This window comes from Lissotriton helveticus, chromosome 1_1, assembly GCF_964261635.1.
Source record: "Lissotriton helveticus chromosome 1_1, aLisHel1.1, whole genome shotgun sequence".
In the NCBI taxonomy this organism is placed as follows: Eukaryota; Metazoa; Chordata; class Amphibia; order Caudata; family Salamandridae; genus Lissotriton; species Lissotriton helveticus.
The window spans coordinates 1,881,657,071-1,881,676,885 of NC_136057.1; the positions used below are offsets into that span (position 1 = coordinate 1,881,657,071).

Genomic DNA, 19,815 nt, shown 5'->3' on the forward strand with positions numbered 1-19,815 from the left:
AGTCATTTCACACCATTCTCACTGTAGACGCCAGTTCGGTTGGGATCGGAGCTGTCCTTACTCAAAAAGGTAATGGTAGACAGAACACTGTTGCGTTTGCTTCGCGTTCCTTGACTGAGACCGAAAGGAACTACTCGGTCATAGAGCGTGAAGCATTGGCGGCTGCTTGGGCCACTCGGTACTTCCGTGTGTATCTGTGGGGGATCACATTCACACTCAGAACGGACCACAAGCCACTCTAGAAAGTTTTGGCCCCTGGGGGTATTAGGAATTGCTCAGGGCGATTAGCGAGGTTAGCTGTCAGCGTCCAAGAGTTTACGTGCAATGTGGAATATCTACCAGGTTGGTGCAACAGTGTTGCTGATTGCTTATCGAGGTTGCCTGACACTAAGGTACTACCTAGAGAGTTGGTGACTGAGAGTGTGGTCGCGTTTTTAGATGACCTAGAGAGTGACTTACCTTCTTCCATATCCAAGGCAGAATGGATGCAGGAAATGAAAAAGGATCTTGTGATGGAAAGTTTGATCAGGATGTGCAAGGAGGGTGTATCTAGGCAAAGTACGGTCTCACCCGCCCTCAGGCCCTACGTACAGTTACAGGATGAAATTTCTTTACTGACTGAGTTCATCCTTGTGCGGGGTGAGAAATACATACCACCTGTTTCCCTTAGACCCCGTATCATTGCTTTGGCGCATGAGGGCCACCTAGGACAGACCCTTACTGGCAAACGTGTTAAGGCTGACTTTTGGTGGCCGGGAGTTGATGTACAGGTGAAGAGTTGGGTTGAGCAATGTCAGTCATGCAAAGAGTCGGAAAAGAGGCTACAGGTCCGTGCCAGTAAGGGTACTACGGGACAGATCGTCTCGGACGATGGTGCGTGGCAGAAGGTCTGTGTTGACTTCATAGGACCTTTTCATGACCTGCTGGATTCAGAGAGGTTTGCTTTGGTGTTAGTGGACTCGGCTTCAAGGTGGGTGGAGGTTGCCTTTATGAAGAGCATCACTGCTGAATCCACGGTTAAGGTTCTAGATGAGATATTTAGGCGTGAAGGGATCCCTTCGGTAGTTTTAACAGACAATGGCACACAACTTACCTCGGCAATCATGGAGAACTATTTTGTGTTTTTGGGTTTAAAGCACCTGCGCACGTCACTCTACAACCCTCAAGGGAACGGATTGTGCGAGAGGGTGAACAGACTTGTAAAAGGCACTATGCAACTTGCCTTGGCCGCTGGTCGGTCTGTGCAGAAGGAGATTAAAGAAATGTTGTGGGCATACCGTACAACTGTTCATAGTAACATGTCTATTACACCTTTTGAACTCATGAGAGGGAGGCCTGCGGGTACGAAATTGATTCCCACTTGGCTACATGGGAAAGTAGAGAAAGATAGTCACTGTAAGTCAAGGAATTGTGCCCCCACTAACATTGCTGAAGGAGATTTGGTAAAGGTAAAACCTGGCGGGAATCAGAGTATGTTTAACAAGTTTAGAGGACCTTACCAGGTGAAGTCCGTGGCTGGTAATTACGTTAGGCTGCAGAATGGGCAAACTTGGAATTTGCGCAGGGTAGCGCTTTACCAGAAAAGGGCCAAGCCAACCACTCATGTGCCTGTCACCAAAAAGGTTATTGCTGAAGAGGCTTGCAGACCAATTCGCAAAAGAGTTGCTCCTGCTTACTTAAAAGATTTTGTGTAAATTTTGCTCATCCAAGGAAGGGTGTGGGGTTACATAGCTTTATGTTACTTGAAAAGCTTATGTTCTGAGCAGTGCCATTTACAATGCTATTTACATGGTCATGGTTTAATTGTTTCTTTTGTTCTTAAACTGAAAACTACGTGTTATAAGCAATATCTTCATTTTGTGTTCTGCTGTGTTTTGCTTAATTTACTTTAAGGTGCTTTCCCTTTCCACTGTTTAAGGAAAGGAGATGTGTTATATTTTCCCCTGTCCTCAGCGTGCATCTCGTGCTGCGCTCGAGCTGCCCGCTTACATTACGTGGCCAGTGTTCCATTCTAACGGCTGTTATTGCCCGTTGGATCCCGGTCCTGTTGGTCGGGTCTTTCTGCGCTCTAACTGAATAAACTCCTTTACTAAATTGGCTTCCCGTGTAACATCGTCATTACATTTTTACAACAGTCTCCCACTTACTATTGTTAATACACATATAATTTGGTAAGCATTAAAGCCCCTGCATTGTTTACAGTTTATGCGTAGGTGTCCACTGTGCTGTCTCTTGGCCACAGCACAGTTTCAGACCAGCATTCCCTGAAATTAGTCGATTACACCTGCTTTGTATGTGTACTGTGCAGACAAAATTATGAATCAGTCGCCAGTGAGTTGAGCTGCACAGTAATGAGTAAGAATTATATTTCTTTGCAGTGGAGTGACAGTTTAAAAGCAAATATACCAAGTTTTGTACAGATGTGTGAGGTTTTGGACAATAAATAGGATTCTTAAATGTCGGTCATTGTGCAGTCGTCCTCACCACTCCAAGCAAGGTACACACCGGACACAGTTTTGATCGCTGTGATTCCTTAATAAAGCAATCGGCGAAAGGCAACCAGTTGACCTTCTCAGAGTGTCCGAATTTGCATCCTGCTTTCCATGTGCAACATTTAAGTAATTTGTGACCCATTTTAGCTTGCAACATGTTGTTTGAGGATGTCTGCAATTTATGCAAAGGGCGATGGATTATGTGGGAAGTTTTTCAAATTCATATCAAAGCACAAAATGCTGGAGCTGCAGACTTGCACAATCTCCATGGCCCTAAGTGTAATCAACTGCAAATAGTAGAGCTGAAGACAATGCTGTGTTTGTGGGGATAAATGCAGGAAGGAAAAAGATGAATCTGGCTCTCCTCTGTTGGTAAACTCTGTTTTAGAGGATCTGCTGTTAGAAACACATTTAGTGGCTGGAGATAAATTGAATTAAGAAGCATAGTGATCACAACCAGTGCCCACATGCTCAATAATCTCTTATTTGATGTTCCTCTTGTGTCACCCTCTAGAACAAGGTCACAACACATGCATACACTTTGATAGCAGCATACACACGGCCATGCAGAAAGTGCTTAATTTGTACTGCTATTCTCCAGTGGCCAGCTCTGACCCCATTTATAGGCCCTGGCATAGATTTGTGACTACCCTCCACGTGGTTTTACAGTACAGGCTCTAGTAGAGGCAGCAGGCTTAGGTGATATTTGCAGCTTGGTGTGGCCTGAACTTAATCCTGTCTCATTCACAACACATTCTGCAATTGTAAGCAAATAGCTTTATTCTCCATGGTTGCGATACTACTCCGATTACAGCCCGATTCCTTTCCTACAAGTTCTACTGCCCCACATACATTTGTTTTGATTCCTTGTGTTTGAGAAGTTAGACTACAATAGGTATTCTCTGTACAGCATTTCACTGCTCTTAGAAATTAGACTTCTATTAGTATCAAACAAAATAGAATAAGCACTGGCAAAACCAATAGGTTGGACTTTTGAATAGTGGAAGCACAAATACATGCAAACACACAATATTGATGGGCATATTAACACAAATCAGCCTAGTCTGCAAGTGTGGTGCCCCCATAACTGGCAGCAAAGTTTCTCTGAAGTGGAGTAACAGAGCAGGGAATTACGGAAAGGTGCTTATATGAAGACCCAGGTCTTCAGCTTCTTGCAGAACTCAAGAAGTGAGGAGCTGGCTGTGATGTGTTGGGGCTTGTGGATGTGGGTGGAGCCATACAGGAAGTGAGTGGGGCCAGTGGATGAAGGTGGTGGAGCCGGGAGAGTGGGTGTGGCCTCAGACGAAAAACTCAGCACCTGCACTTAATATTTTACAAATTAAGAGTAAAGCATTCTATATATCATTATTCACAGCTTCAGATGTTTAGCGACATCCACATGTCAAAGGCCATAAGGAAATTAGGCACAACATTACACTTGATCTTCAGTTTGGCCTTACCCTTGAATTTGGCCGACTCGGCCGACCCACTCAGCTGTGCACATTGTGCCAGCAGGCCCCAACACGCACAGCAAACAGTTCATTACTTGAAATCCAGGGCACCGCATAGGTTGAATGTGGCCGACTCACTCAGCTGCGCACTTGTGCCAGCAGGCCCCAAAGCGCTACAGCAAACAGTTCATTACTTGAATTCCAATGCACCTCGTAGCGCACTGGCCCACCAGGGTACCTGAACACAGGCAACCTCGCCAAGATTCTACTCAGTCCATATGTTGCGGGTAAAGGCAGCACAGTCCAGGACCACCAGCAGGTCAGTCCCCTCCCCGCCTACCCTCTGCACACTTCTATTCTACCCCCTCCTTGGGTACATCCAGTCGCTGATCCTCCATTGCTGTGCATGCCCCTTTGCTTTTATCTGTCAATCAAGGGCACCCCTCCCCTAGGCGTAGGGTCGCCTACTCATAGTATGCATACAACGTCACACTCACTCCTGCCCCACTTCTGACCCCTTTCTGCCCCGCTGAGCGCAAGAACTTTTGAGAATCAGGTTATGTTGTCCAAGGCGTAGACTTTTTATTCACATCAAATCAGGTGACTCACCACAAACCAATGCGAGAGTAAAAGTATTCCATTTGAATATATATCATTATTTCACAGCATCAGACTTTAGCCACATCAAAGGCAGTAAGGAAATTAGGCATGACTTTACATTTGAACTTCAGCTTGGCCTTACACTTGAATTAGAATTTGGCCGACTCGGCCGACCCACTCAGCTGGGCACATTGTGCCAGCAGGCCCCAACGTGCTACAGCAAACAGTTGAATATTATGAGAGCAAAGCATTCTACTTGGATATATCATTATTCAGAGCTTTAGACTTTTAGCGACATCTACATGTCAAAGGCCGTAAGGAAATTAGGCACAACATTACACTTGAACTTCAGCTTGGCCTTACCCTTGAATTTGGCCGACTCGGCAGACCCATTCAGCTGCGCACATGGTGCCAGCCGGCCCCAATGCACACAGCAAACAGTTCATTACTTGAAATCCAGGACCCCGCATAACTTGAATTTGGCTGACTCACTCAGCTGCGCACATTGTGCCAGCAGGCCCCTACGCGCTACAGCAAACAGTTCCTTGCTTGAATTCCAGGGCACCCCATAGTGCACCGGCTCACCGGGGTTCCTGAACACAGGCAACCTCCCCAAGATTTAACTCAGATCCATATGTTGCGGGTTAGGGCGGCAGGGTCCAGCCCCACCAGCAGGTCAGTCCCCTCCCCGCTGCACACTTCTATTTTACCCCCTCCTGGGGTCCATACAGTCGCTGATCCTCCATTGCTCTGCGTGCCCCTTTGCTGTTATCTGTCAGCGCTCCGCCACAGGGTGAGAAGCTTCTTGGCGCACTCGCCCCCCCCTCCCTGACACTGACTGTGCTTCACGATAGACCAGTATAGTCTGGATAATGATCTGCTGCCGTTTTGTGGAACCAGATGCACCCCCTGCATCGAAATGGAATGACTCCCTTTTTTTGGCTGTAGCCAGTTGTGCCGAAATTTGTTTTGCTCAAATGGTTCCGCTTTTTACCTGTTCATTTATGGCTTCACCAAAGCCGTCCGAACTATCCCCTCTGGAAGTGCTGGCCTTTCAATTGAGGTCTTGAGAACGCTTTATCCCTCAATTTTCCTTCCAATGGTTGGTTATTAAGCCGTAGCATGCAGCAGCATCATCCAGAATCATCTTAACAGGAAGTGACCAATTACCTGGGGCAAGAATGCTTCCTTAACATTTTTTTTTATACGCTTCACCAGCAAAGCTCAGAAAATGATATGTTGACCTGGAGTCCCACTCGAATGCTCTCCATCCGAATCTAGAATCTATGCTAACATGACCTGAAACGGAGACAATTGAGCAACCGTATGACCACCCTCTGCATTTCAAGTACCCTCCATCCCGGAGGAGACGACCCAGAACCAGAGACAAGTCAGCAACCAAATGAGCCCCTCTCCATTTCTAGTACCCTCCATCTTGGAGGAAATGACCCAGCCCAGGGCCCCAAAAATTGCACTGTCTGATTCGGGGTGCCATAGCCCCGCGCACACCTAAAGAACGTTTATCAAGCATTTCGGGTGAGGCCAGAAAGTCCAGAACCACCAGCAGGTCAGTCCCCTGTCTCGCCCGTCGGGAGCCCTATAAGCTTATCTCAGGCTGGTGACCGCCATGTGCACCTTACTGAAACCTTTTGGGAGCCACAATTTCCTTTGATATACAGCTCCCCCCTACTGACTGATGTGGCTCCCTAAGTGGGCGTTGGTGCTTGCCCCCACATAGCCAAGACCCATGGCAAGATGTACCCACGAGGGTATAAAGGGTAGATTTACTTATGATAATGTACTGCATGATGCCTAATAACTCTGTACCCGGTTAGAAACCTAGCACTATGGTACCTTATCACCACCTCTATAAGTAGCCTTACAAAAAAAGCACCGCTCTGAAATTGTGCCAGCTACACCACCGTTATATGCCCCTTCCCTTACAGCGGAAAATGCCAGAATGCAACAGTGCCAGCAGGCCCTTTTTACTTTATCCATAGCCAATGCTCTTAACCAAGGGCAAAGCCCCCCATTCCATTTACCAGCAGATCCACCATGACACCGCCTAGCACTTCGCCCCTGCCGGGGTACCTGTTACTGGGGGAAAATCTAAGGGGAACGTTTAGTATAATAACAACATTTTAGGAAAAACCACTATTTCTGCTGCAAGAAAATGCACCACAGAGCGTAGAGTTCACTGGCGAACTTGTTGTCCCTTCGAGTTACCACTGAAGGGCTCCTTAACTCTCTTTATGATTGTGCTGCTGCTTAAGCAGATCTTCTAGTCCTTGTATAACAAATGCACCCTTTCCCCAAGGGGATATTTTATCCCCGGACCCCACCTTTATATGGGTATTCAAAGATATGAGCTTCCTTCCAAATAGGAGGCTAATGTAAATGTACCCTAACTAGGCCACTGATTTCTAGGGGTAGCATGAACCCTTTTGAGTCATCAAGCCATTCTTTTTGCTTACCTACTATTTAGTAACCCTTGAGCGGGTCCCTGCCACTGGCCGCTCTGCTCAGTCTACCTGAACATGGCGTCCATACTTTATGTAGCTGCACCCCTGGGTGAATCTGTGGGTGCGAAAAAAGGCGTTGCTGGCTGTGGAATACGGAAGGTTTTATTGAGTGATACTGCTCTTTTGGTAACTATCCTTTGGAAAAGACTGATAAAGGTAGTAACAGCTCCTAATTAGAATGTAACTCCCAGTGGTTGGTTCACCGCATACCTTTGGCGCTTCAGTAGCAGCTTACCCCCACACAAAAGTAAATGCTTTGCCCTTAGCTCCCTGATGGTTCACCCTCCAGGCATAACAAGGCCTGGAAAAGCACAAAAAGAGGGTTGAGGCAAGAGTCTGCACCTGTCACTACAAGTGGCTGACTGGTATTGGTGATAGTGCTAAGAAACCAGGAAGTGCACCCCTCTACACTTCCTATTAGGGAAAACCCCCAAAAACAAGAACAGAAAAAATGGAATCAGCACACATCAATTTAGATCATTGATAAACGTTCAATGATATCAAGTGTCCATGATGATTTGAAGAAATTTGCAAGGTCCAAATGTTGTCTTTGTATTCAAAAATATTTTCTTTATTGATCAATTGTCGGTCATTAAAATCCAATGTTAACAAATTTCATTGAGCCAATAAATGGCTCAATGAAATTTGTTAATATTGGATTTTAATGACCATTGATAAATACAGAAAATATTTTTGAATACAACATTTGGACCTTGCAAATTTCTTCAAATCATCATGGACACTTGATATCATTTGAAACAATTGCAGATTCCTGGTAACCACTTTTAGTAGGGGCGCTCAACTAAGTATGGGGGTAGTGTTATAGCTGATGGCCAAATTAACAAGGGTGCTTCAAAAGGGAAAGGAAGGGGGTGGTTACCAGACAGCCCCAATGATCCACAAAGAATGTGGGTCCTATCAACTCAAATTTGATCCTCCCTGAGCACCATATATTATTATCAGAGAGTCAAAAAATGTATCATACATAAACAATACTCAATTATCTTGGATAGGTACAGCAATTAAAATGCTATTCCACTTATAATCATAATCCACAAAAATAAATCAGAATTCCAGTATGCCCATAAGCAGGTTATTTCTAGGCCACAGCTGGCATCAGAAATAGCCTAGAACAACAATTCTATGGTCAGGTGATTATATATGGGCTAAAGTACCTCCAACTCTACGCGGCAAGTGTACTGAAAGTCACTAATGAATTCTGTGAATGCACTGAAACTTCCTCAGGGATGGCCGGCATGGCTCGCAGGTGAGTGGCCGGCATGGCTCGCAGGTGAGGGTTACGGGGGTCGCGCAGGCTTCTTTAAAAAACGTAGCTTGCCAGCAGGTCCCGTGTCTTCTCTCCTGGCTGCCTGTGTCCGACTCCAGGTCGGAACAGGAAGCAGGCAGCCAGCCTCCCACCACTAAGTCAGCGTTGTGATTGGTCTGAGTGCACGTCGCTCATTCAGGGGCTGCTTGCCTCCTGTTCATGAAGTCTCAGGGACAGCAAAGACTTCACTTACTACTGGGTTCCACGTCTGGAACTGTGGGTATCAGTTGCCACAGAGGGGGAAAGCAGCCAACACCGTTACCCACACCGCTGCTGGCTCCCTTGTCCTGAAGTCACCCCAGAAGGTACCGCCGCACATTGCACCGTAACCCTGGTCTCACCAATGACAATGACTGCCGCCGCCACAGAGCCGCTGCTGGCACCGCAACCTGTAGGCACCACACTCCGTACTTCCTCAATTTACTCCACTGCCCTGGTCTCAGCAACGATGTTGCTGCACCCTGACCTCGACACCCGTGATTGCAACGTGTAATGAGGACACCGCTCGTAAGTCACTCGATGCACTGCCCTGTCTCACACCGCAGTCTGGGCCAAACGACACAGGTCCCATCAACTGGAACTGATGCTTGCACCGTGACCTGTCAGCACTACAACAAGCATCGCCTCACTCAACACCGCAGCCCTGGTCTCATCCAACACCGTTGGACGACGGTCACCGAGCCGCTGCCTGCACTGCGACTTGAGGGCACGGCACAGCGCTACGCTTCACATCGCAACACCAACGGTTGCCACAACTGGCCCGCACAGACGAGGTTGGCCAAAACTGTTGAATTCTGTTGTTTTCAGCACCGAGGTAGCCGCGGACAGAGCTACCAGCTTTAAGTAACTGCATTTTAAAGTTATCCTTGCAAAGCACATATTTTTGATTATTGTATGTTGATCTATTATCATTTTGGCCTTGTTTGCACAGATAAATATTGGTTATGATTATAAAACTGATGTGGTGTCCTTTTGTAGTGTTTTCACTGTATTAATGTATGTTATGTGCAAATGCTTTACACACTGCCACTGAGACAAGCCTGACTGCTCGTACCAAGCTACCAAGGGGGTGAGCAGGGGTTATTCAGTAGTTTACCTCCCTTATCCTGACTAGAAGGAAGGGTCCCTATTAGGACAAAGGTGCCAACCATTGCCAACTAGAGGCCCCCATTTCTAACAGTTGGTCTTGGACACATTTGTAAAATTCTGCCGAAATACCATCTGGACCAGGTGATTTATTGGAGTTTAATGCTTTGATAGCTGTGGTTATTTCCTGAATGGCGATAGGGTTTTCTAAAGCAAGTCTATCAGTGTCAGAAATATGAGGTAATTGACAAGTATTAAGGAAGTCAATAATGACTTCATTTTGCAGAGCGGGAGGTTTATAATATAAAGAGGTATAAAAGGATAAAAACTCTCTCGCTATCTCCTCTGCACTCCTAAGCAAAGTACCATTACTTGTTTTGATGGCAGTGACTTGAATTCATTCACGTTTAAGCAAGGATACTGCTACCGGTGGGGCTTCCTTACTACCATCTTTACCTGTAACCTGAGACTGCTATATTACGAATAAACCTTATACTGTTATCACCTTACTACTGGCTACCCTGCATCTTCATTTACCACAATGGCGACGATTGGAGGAAAAACCTGCTTGAGGAAGGAATCTTTGGGGTAACTACGAGTTGAAGAACTGCTGAACAGACTAATTACTGGAGTAATTCGAAATGGGGTCTTGTAATCCTGGGATCCAGATTTCAATGGCGCAGGAGATGATGGATCCGAGAGTACAACTGGAGGCATGCCTATGGGAGAAGCTGTCATTTTGATGCCATTTCTCCCTGGCTTCTCAGCCATAGATTAGCCAATGCGTGGGATTCAGCCAGAAGAGAGGACAGATGCTGGATGATATAGGATTTGACTCTCCTGTGTAAGGAATAACTTCTCCAAATCCATTCTGAAAAGGGCAAGATGAATTTCAGAGTCCGAGTGGGTTGGAGCGTGGACTTCTTGTGACTGATCAGGAATCTGAATTCCACCAGAAGACTGCAGACCTTCGGCACACGTTTTATCATCTTAGGAAAAGAAGGAAACACAATAAGCCAATCATCCAGGTAGGGATAAACTTCAATGCCCTTATAATGAAGAACACTTACCAGTGGGGCCAAGAGCTTTGTACAAACTCTGGGTGCCGATAAAAAGGAAAAAAGGCAATACCTGGAATTGGTAATGATTTGCCCCCACACCAAAATACAGATACTTCTTAGGAGACTTGTGAATGTCACATAACCCTGACAGCTTTTTGAAGGAGGTACTGGTGTTATGGTCCATTTCTCTAGAATCAACTGGATTCCTGACAACAATGCTTCTTGTTTTACAGAAGTCTTTGACGGGGGATGGGGGTCTGAAAGTTTGAGCTGGAAGGGAGGAGGACTCTATTCCATACCCTGTTGACAATGCCGGAACCACCGAAGCATCTAGAATGGAAAGTCACCAGTGACTGAAGAAACGAAGACCTCCTACTCAAAGGGACAGATAGTCATTGCTTAGGAGTGGCTGGGGTTGAGACAGCTGTAGATTGAACCGTGATTTGTCTCCTCAAAGGGTGCAACGGCCACTGCCCTTGCCTCAAAAGGGCTGGATGTTAATCTTGGACTTAGGAGAATAAAACCCTCCCCCATAATCAAACACCCCATTCCTCGGAGAATGGCGAATTGGAGTGATTGATTTTCTGTTTTCCACAAACTGCTTCACCCTATCTTCAGGTTGGGGACCAAAGATTTTGGAACCTTCAAAGGTTAATTTCATCAGGATTGATTTCTGTGAGGCGTCCGCTTTTCAGGACCGCATTCAAATATGGGGCCTGACTGCTATAGATGCTCCTGAAGCAGCTGCAGAGGCACACGGATTATCAAACAAAAGGTCTGAGAAGAACCAGACTTGAAGCTCCATCACCTACAAGAGGGATGACGCATCTGCCCTCCTCATGCAACATATGTTTAAGACACTGAAAATCCTTCAAGAAGGACTGTACCATATAATTAGTGTAGGCAGTCATTCTGATAGAAAAATTAGAAGCAAAGTAGGTACATTTGACAGCACCCTCCACCTTCTTATCCACTTGGTCAGGTAGGAGTGTGTCCTCAGGGACTACCATGTCATGCGAAGATAGCCCAGCCATAAGGTTATCCACCTTAACTGAAGGCTGAAATTCCTCAGAGAACCCCTCCAAAGGTTACTGTATAGAGAGTAAATGAGGAAAAAAAGTCCTTACATTTATGTGATAGTACTTTGCATACTGCAGTATGCAGGGGTAACCCTTCTGGGTCATGGCGTTGATATTTAGTAAACAAATCCTCATCCACTCCATCCTCCAATGGAATTGAACAGATTCTCCCTAATGTGTTTGAATAAAGTAGAGAGCTCAGCTCCCTGTACAAAATGTACCCACTTATCATCCTCATGCTCCTCAAGCTGCGAGTCCTCATCATTCAGTCTCTCAATCTTAGCAGGAGGGCCATCTTGCTCTCTAGCTTTAAAAGCTGCCTGCACTGCCTCATTGTTCAACACACGAAGGGTGTTAATCATGGAGGTACCTGCAGGCTCCATTATGCACCAACAATCTGACCTCGCTGAGTGCATTTCCTAACTCCAAGACATTACTATAGATACAAAACAGCACGGCCCAAGCTCTCGCAGGAGCCTGTATCTTGGAGTCAGGAAATGTCCAGACGAAAGCAGGCAGGCAACTCAATTAACTAGGGCCACCCAAGAGAAAGACAGGGCTTGTAAACGCCAGCTTAGCAAGGCGGTTTGACCAACAGTACCTAGAGACTTCTAAAGCCAGTCTCGGAAAAGGAAAGCATGCTTATTTCTAACTGGCTATGTAAAGAGTCTGCAGCGCAGATAAAAGGAACAGAATGTGGTCATGACTAGTTCCTCCCTTTATGCATGATGGGTATTGTGCACCATCTTGGAAGAACGTTTTGGCTTAGCTGGGTAATAGGTTTCTGTGGAGCAGGAGAACTGCTCATGGTGTAAGGACAGGAACAAGAAGATGGACAAGAAGTTAATGAGAGCTACAGAAGTGAAAGCCTGGATAGAGATTTGCAAGAGCACCTAAGGCAGGGAGAGCTGCAGGAAAAGAGAAACAATAAACGCAAAACTATAGGTGAGAGGTGTGGAGTACAGCAAGAGTAGATGGAGGTATTTTCTGGTAGAGAGGCGAGAGGCAAATGAAGCACAGGAGGAGGCATGCAAGGTGCAGAGATTCAGGATGGACGTGAGTGGGAGTAGGAAAGCTGCATGAGGAGGGACAGGCAGAACTGCAGAACAGGAAATAAGTGTGGCAGATGGTGAATGTTGTGGGCTAGCCGGGGTCACGTGAGCAAGTACACACAACCGGACACTTGCACAGATGTCGTGGTGTAACATGAACCCTAGATTGGGCACTGGGCCTTTTATGATATTTTCCCTGCCATCACTCCAGGCCAAACCATGGTCTTTGCCTTTAGGGGTGAGGCTGTCGACTCTCCCTCTAGTTGACGGCACCCATCATGGCCGCCAGAACATCGATCAACACTATATTGCTCTTTTACCTTAACCAAAAAAAACAATACAATAAAGACATCTTTACAACCATTAAGGAAAACATCCTCTTCCCCACAGGGATAACAAAAGAGAGACACAAAGAAAACAGAGCAATAAATACATTAGAACATGCTTCACTGGTCACATAGTGCTTCAGGTACGCGGGTGCTACTTTATTCCGGTACATAGTCCTTGTACATTTGGCGAGGGCTTGGGTTTGGCTCACAGATGGTATCTGTGGGATCCCCCTCTTGTCAGTGGGGGTGTAATTGTCTCTGCGTTTCTCTCCAATGCATCAATTGGCTTGGGTCTTCTCGAAATGGGGGCTGGCCGGAACCTCATCATCGTATTCTCTTTCCGATTCCGTTTCGTCACAGCCTTCATTCAAGCATGTCTTGACCGGAAGTCAGCCGGGTTGTGTGTGCCTGGTCTGTACTTGATGATGAAATTATACTCTTGTAACTCTAGGATCCACTTCTCAATTTTTAGTGGGGGTTTAGATGCAGATCCTTTGAAGAGTGGAATGAGTGGCTTATGGTCCATTTGGACTGTAAAATGGTTCCCATACAGGTATAAATGAAAGTGTTTGCATCCCCAGTGTACCGCAATAGCCTCTTTCTCGATCTGTGAGTACCGTTGTTTGGTTAGGGTCAGTGTGTGGCTTGCGCACCCCAATGAGGCCCATTCTCCTCCCACCTGGCACTGAGTTAGCACTGCTCCTAAACCAGTGTGGTTGACATCCACCACCAGTTCTGATGCTTTTCGGGGATCAAAGTAAATGAGTGTAGTCTCCCCAGATAGTGCTGCCTTGGTTTTCTGGAACATCATCACTTTCAGTTCACCCCAGATCTAAGGGGTCCAACCTTTTGTGAGTTCTCGGCGTGGTGTTGTGTGATTAGCAAGGTTTTGTATGAAACAGCCACAATTAGTGACCATGCCCAGAAAAATGCAGACACCTTTCACTGATGTGTGGGCCGAAACTTCTTGTGTGTCTCTCACTTTCTCTGGGTCAGGGGCGATTACATCTTTTGAAAAATGGTAGCCAATGAAACTACTGTCTTCCCGGAGGAACTCGCACTTCTCTTTGTAGAGGGTGAGGCCATGAACTCGTAGACAGCGGCAGACTGATTAAGCCGTGTCAGCTGACTCTCGATGGTCAGAACGTGCACCATGATGTCATCATTGACATTCAACATCCCAGGGAGCCCTAAATGTACTTCCTGTATGATGTTCTGGAATAATTCAGCGTCGCTAGAGATACCAAAATGTAGTCTCTTATACTGCCATAGCCCCTTGTGTGGAAAAGTAGAAATGTGTCTAGAGTGTCGGGGTGAAGGTGTATTTGATGGTTCCCCGCCTGCAGGTCTATTTTGGAGAACCATTTAGATCCTGTTAGTTCCCTGATGATATAATTGATTGTGAGAGTCAAATATCTCTGTCATTTAACCCCATGCGCGCTGCAGGTTTTCCCGCTGTGCGCTGACTTTTTTTAAAACCCGCGTATCATGACGAGCTCAGCTCGTCATGAGCGTACGACAGGCGTAACTCATGATGAGCTGAGCTCGTCATGAGCGTGGAAGGGGTTAATAACCAGGGTGGGTATCCTCATATCAACACATATCCTTATGGCTCCAGGTTGTTTGGGTAGGGACACCCAGAGGGTTGGCCCAATGACTTTCTCGATAATTCCTTCCTCTTTGAGTTGTCTTAGCTCCTGTTTGACGTTTGGGTGGAGGTAGAATACAACCCGCAGCTGGCGAAGGGTGAATGGCTGGATTGACTTGTTCATAGGGAGGTACATCGACTTGGTCGTTAACCATCCGATTCCTTGGAACAGCAGGGCAAATTCTTTCAGCAGCACGTCAAACTCAGCAATGTGCATGGAAAAGGCAAACTGTACAAGGCCAAGATCTTGCACTGTGTGGTAGCTGAGGACGAACCCCATCACTTCCTGCAAGACATACACTTTAGCTCTTGTGCTAGAGATGTGATAACCTAAATGACTACGGCATGCTCTCTACGCCGGAATCAAAAAGTCGCTGCTCCACAAACTCCAGACCATACAAAACACTGCTGCCAGGCTCGTCCTCGGCATCCCCGACACATCACCCAGCACCTGCACAACCTCCACTGGCTCCCCGTCGAGGAGAGAATCATTTTCAAGATACTCACCCAAGCCTACAGATGCCTCCACAACACCAGACCCCAATACCTCAATGAAAGAATCTACATCCATGTACCCAAGAGAAACCTCCTATCCGCCGACCTCGCCGAAACCCCACGGATCCGCAAAGCCAGAACAGGTGGAAGAACCTTCTCCTACATCGCAGCCAAGACCTAGAATGAACTCCCGAATGACATCAGATGCTCCCCCTTCCCTGGACATCTTCAGAAAGACACTCAAGACCTGGTTCTTCTTCGAACAGAGCTACCCACCCACCCGCAGCGCCTTGAGTCCCTCATGGGTGAGTAGCACGCTTACAATGCACCACATTGAGTGATTGAAATGTGCATGGAATACTCCTGTAATTTGTAGCAGTGTCACGTTCCCAAAAGCCTGGACCCTTATTCTCCTGGGCTAATGAGCTGGCGGTGTTGGCATAGACTTGTATACCTCAGTGGCCATCAGGTTGATTGTGGTTCCTGTATCTATGATGGCCATGACCAGGATACCCTGGAGGCTGAGCTGGCACCTGGGGGTGGCACAGGAATGTTCAAAGCCAGGGTTGACTGCATGAATGATGTGCACTGTCCCTTGATCACCAACGTCATTATTACTGCTCTCCTGGGGTTCCGGCGTGGTGGTAACCACCCGTATCTGATTCTGCCTTGGTTTTGCTGACTGTTGGCTTGAGCAGTACACCTTTATTATCAGAAGTGGACTAGGACACTTGTAACTACGTTACGTTCAGTGATGTAGATCACCCTCATAAACGTTATGTTTTAGTGCGGTTTATCTTGGTTCTCCGCCCCACATAAACGTTGTGGCATTTGTCATTGGGTGATCTATTGTGTTACATGCCAGCCTCAAGCCTGAGGTCAACTCTGGAGTAGCGTAGTAGTGTCCAGAGAAAGGTGTCGCCACATGGAAAGGTTTGAATTAAAAAACCACCGTCATCCGAAGAGACTTTATTATGAAAAAGGATGCGGTCTGTTATTAAAAAGTTTTTGGATATAAAGACGGATCGTGTAACTAGGTCCTTGTATATCACTTAGAGAAGACTGTCAACATGTTTCTGCTCCTTTTGGCCCAGCCGGGTCTGTGGAGCATTCGTCAGGACAAAGACAAAATTAAAATTAATACTCACACCCTTTGTTCAGTATGTCAAGGGTTATCAATGCACCCTCTGTGAATTACTTTGAAGGTTCATTTAACCTGAAAAAGAGATCACAAATAAACACATTGCATATTTGTTGTGGCTAATGTACTTTGGCATGTTTAATGTTCATTCTATTTTAGTTGTCTGTGCGAGCAAGTTATGCTTATCTGAATTCTTTAAAAACAGCGCTAGCATATTTTGGGATTGTTGGCGAATCACAGTGAGGAAAATTAATCGTGAGAGTCATTTAACCTCGTGTTTGTAAGGCAAAGGGGTAAAAAACCGTGTAGGTTTTGGTTTCTATTATACCATGTTTCTTGGGTCCGTAATAGTGAGTCTGTTGGTGTTGGTTAGAAAACGTGGGTTACGAATGTGAGTTTACTCGTATTGTACCACATGGTTTATACTGTCTCCACATGATGCTATCTTACTATCGTATACATTCAGATACCAGATGTTAATCAAAGACAGTGAGAGGTGAGTTTAACCCTGCTCGTATTATATAGCGTGGTTTCAAATAATCTCGCATGATCTTACTTTTAAACACATTCAAATCGCTTTCATTCACGCAAACAATACCTTTCAGAGTAACGAATTTCGTATCCTCGGGGGGGTTAACGGACACGTGGGTCCCAGGCTGTGAACAGAAAGAGGGGTTTTGAGATGCTTACCGCTTCATCGATGTTAGACCAATTTTTTTAAAAAGGCAGCTACAAAGCTCCATTAGTCGCCGTGCGTCTATCTCACCCGCTAAGGAAGGCGTCTTCCGCGTCTGGTGCTGGCTCTGCCCCCGGACGCGGAAGTGTCGTCAGAGTGGAGTATTTCTTCATACAATAATTAAGCTTGCCACACACCTTTGCCCCGGCTTCTGGGCATTCCCCCTGGTGTGGGTATGGACCTCCACACCACCAAACACGAGTGTGCGTTTGCTGGTATTGTGCTGGGTCTTTGCTTGGCCCTTGAGGTGTCTTTGAAGACTGCATTGATCAATTCAGTTTTCACCAACTGTTGTAAGACAGTTTCCAAATGGGAGGCTCAGGCCTTGGATAGTTTCTTCGATCGGTGAAACGCGAGTATGTGCTTCATTGGCATGTTAGGGTTTTGAAGGATGTGTTCCCTGAGCTTGAACGAGAGGCAACCTTGTAAAATAATGGGCTCAGATTTCATCATTTTCATTGGGCACGGTGCAGAGGCTGGTGAGTTCTTTGCTGTGGGTGAAGACAACATTGACTGAATCTTCCAGATTTTGGCAGGTCTGCCAGAGAAGGAACCTCTTGTAGCAAATGTTTAAAAGTAAGCTGTGATAACATTTGTGAGGGTGACATATGTGTAGGTGGTCCTGCCTCTGCCCCACCTTTTTGCCAGGTGCCGCAGAAAAAGCCTTCACTGTTTCTCTGATATGTCAAGGGAAGCAAAGTAGTTTTCCAGATGATCGATACAGTCTTTCTATTGGGTTGCTTTAGAGGATGGGGCCTTGTGACAGCCAAAGACTCTAGTGCCGGGATCAATGCCATGTTGTTTGCATTGTCAAGGTCAGTGAACAAACAAGGAGCAAAAGAGGGAATCAAACCAGGTCGGCCTCCACCCGTAGAATTAGTACACAAAAGACCTTGTTATCTAGAACACAGCATATCCTTTATAAGTTATATATGATGGGCATTTAAATACTCCACAGGTAAGGATATGCTGAATTATCTAGTCATGCCTACCACTAAGTGTTCCTCAATTAAGAATTAAGAATCATCTCCAACAGATCTCACCCCACCACAGAGAGAAAAAGTGTGAGAAAAGTCAGAAAGTGCTTCACGTAAGCACCACCTATGGAGCTACTGGTTGGTACTCACAAGTTTGCTCGTTCTGTCATTACTGGCAACTTTCTTGACAGAAAGGAAACGTGTGTGACCTAATCCTTAGACTCATGTGAAGTGGTGAAGAATATTTTAATACTAGCGTGTAAACAATAGTGTTAACTATTCTACATATATACCCTGTTGTGTAAAAAAGTGAATAAATCTCCTCATTAAAAGTGAGATATGAACATCTATTCCGTACATACTTTATTTCCATAGTGTCCACACTCAATTAAAAGAAACAGCATGTTTAGACTATCGGCCAACATGTTAAAATGCCCGCACTCTTTTTGGCAATTTCATCAGGGCACGGGGACGCATCGCCACCTCACCTGTGTAGCATCGGAGCACGGACTGCCGGTGTAGCGGTGCGTTGTTGTGTGCTGTACTGTACCCAATGGTGGAGGCTGATTACTAGCCCCCTTGGTGTGTTGTTGGTAGGAGTCCCCCCAGCAACCAACCGATTTTTAGCATCAGTGAGGTAGAGATGCGTCTCCGTGCCCTGATTAAATTGACAAAAAGAGTGTGGGCAATGAAACATGTCAGCCGTTCAAGCTAAGATGGTTGAGACATGCCGTTTCTTTTGATTGAATATGGACACTACGGAAATAAAGTATGTACAGAATAGATGCTCATAACTCACTTTTAAAGAGGAGATGTAGGAGGAATAAGAAGTAATGAGGGAGGAAATGGAGATGCAGAGGCATAGGTGGCTGCAGAAATGTAGTGGTGCATATTTCATTAGGAGTGCTCAGCTGAAATTTGTCTACACGCAGCAGTTGTTTTCCAACTTTGTAAAACTAAATTTTGCTCATGGGTATTCAGCAACTTTTCTAGTTCCATCCTTTCCGAGCATATAAGGAAGTTGCAAGGTACCTCGTTTTTGTGCGGACTGTGGGATTGGAGCAGTAGTGGCTGCTGGCACGGCTTACGGGTGGCAATGAAGGCACAGGGGCACAATGTAAACATTTTTTTTTTTTAAATAAACACTTACCTTGCTGCCGGGTCCCACATCTCTGCTCCTGCTATCCTCCGTCGGACTCCAGGAACAGGAAGCACAGCCAGGCCCCCCTAACTAATCACAATGCTGAAATGCAGCATTGTGATTGGTCTGATCATCGTGGTTCGAAGCTCAGCCAGGGAATGGGGGCTGGGCATGTTCTCTACGCACGCTGTAATTCAGCCTGCGTGGAGAACAGGGAAAGTGCACATGACAGTTTGGTGGGTCCCAGAGGGCCGGCCAAACAGTCATGTGCTCTTAGGAGTGGGCAAACCCCTCCTCCCCTGACCTGCTCCGAGAGCAGAGCGCCCTCACCTGCCTTCCCGCCCCCAAGCAGCACTGAAACAGAAAGTGATAATTTCTCAAAGTTATTAGCATTTCATGTTTCCTTTATTTGTACTCCTTAAAAGCAGTGGGGCGAGGCTCCTCTGCCATAACGGAGGAGCCCCCACTGAGTTTGGGTTGGGAGCAGGGTCAAAACTGATTTACATATGGGAGGGTTCAAACTAGAGTGACATAGGGAGCAAAGAAAACGATAGATTTAGGCCCAGATCTCTGTACTGGGATGAATGTTTGACATCGTTCAGCATTCTGTCAATCAATTGTTCTTTTTGCATTTGTCAACCTGAGGAGACGGTAATGTCCAGACGTGGGTCCCGTGCT

At 46.2% G+C, this 19,815-nt stretch overlaps 1 protein-coding gene across 1 annotated transcript in view; it reads right to left on the bottom strand.

Moving 5' to 3' along the window:
• ANKRD45 (ankyrin repeat domain 45) overlaps positions 1 to 17,030 on the bottom strand; it is a 502,291-nt gene extending 485,261 nt beyond the window's left edge. The window contains exon 1 of the mRNA XM_078642319.1: positions 16,974 to 17,030. The gene's annotated coding sequence lies outside the window, so the exon portion shown is untranslated. The remainder of the gene's footprint in view (positions 1 to 16,973) is intronic.
• Positions 17,031 to 19,815: the final 2,785 nt, after the last annotated feature.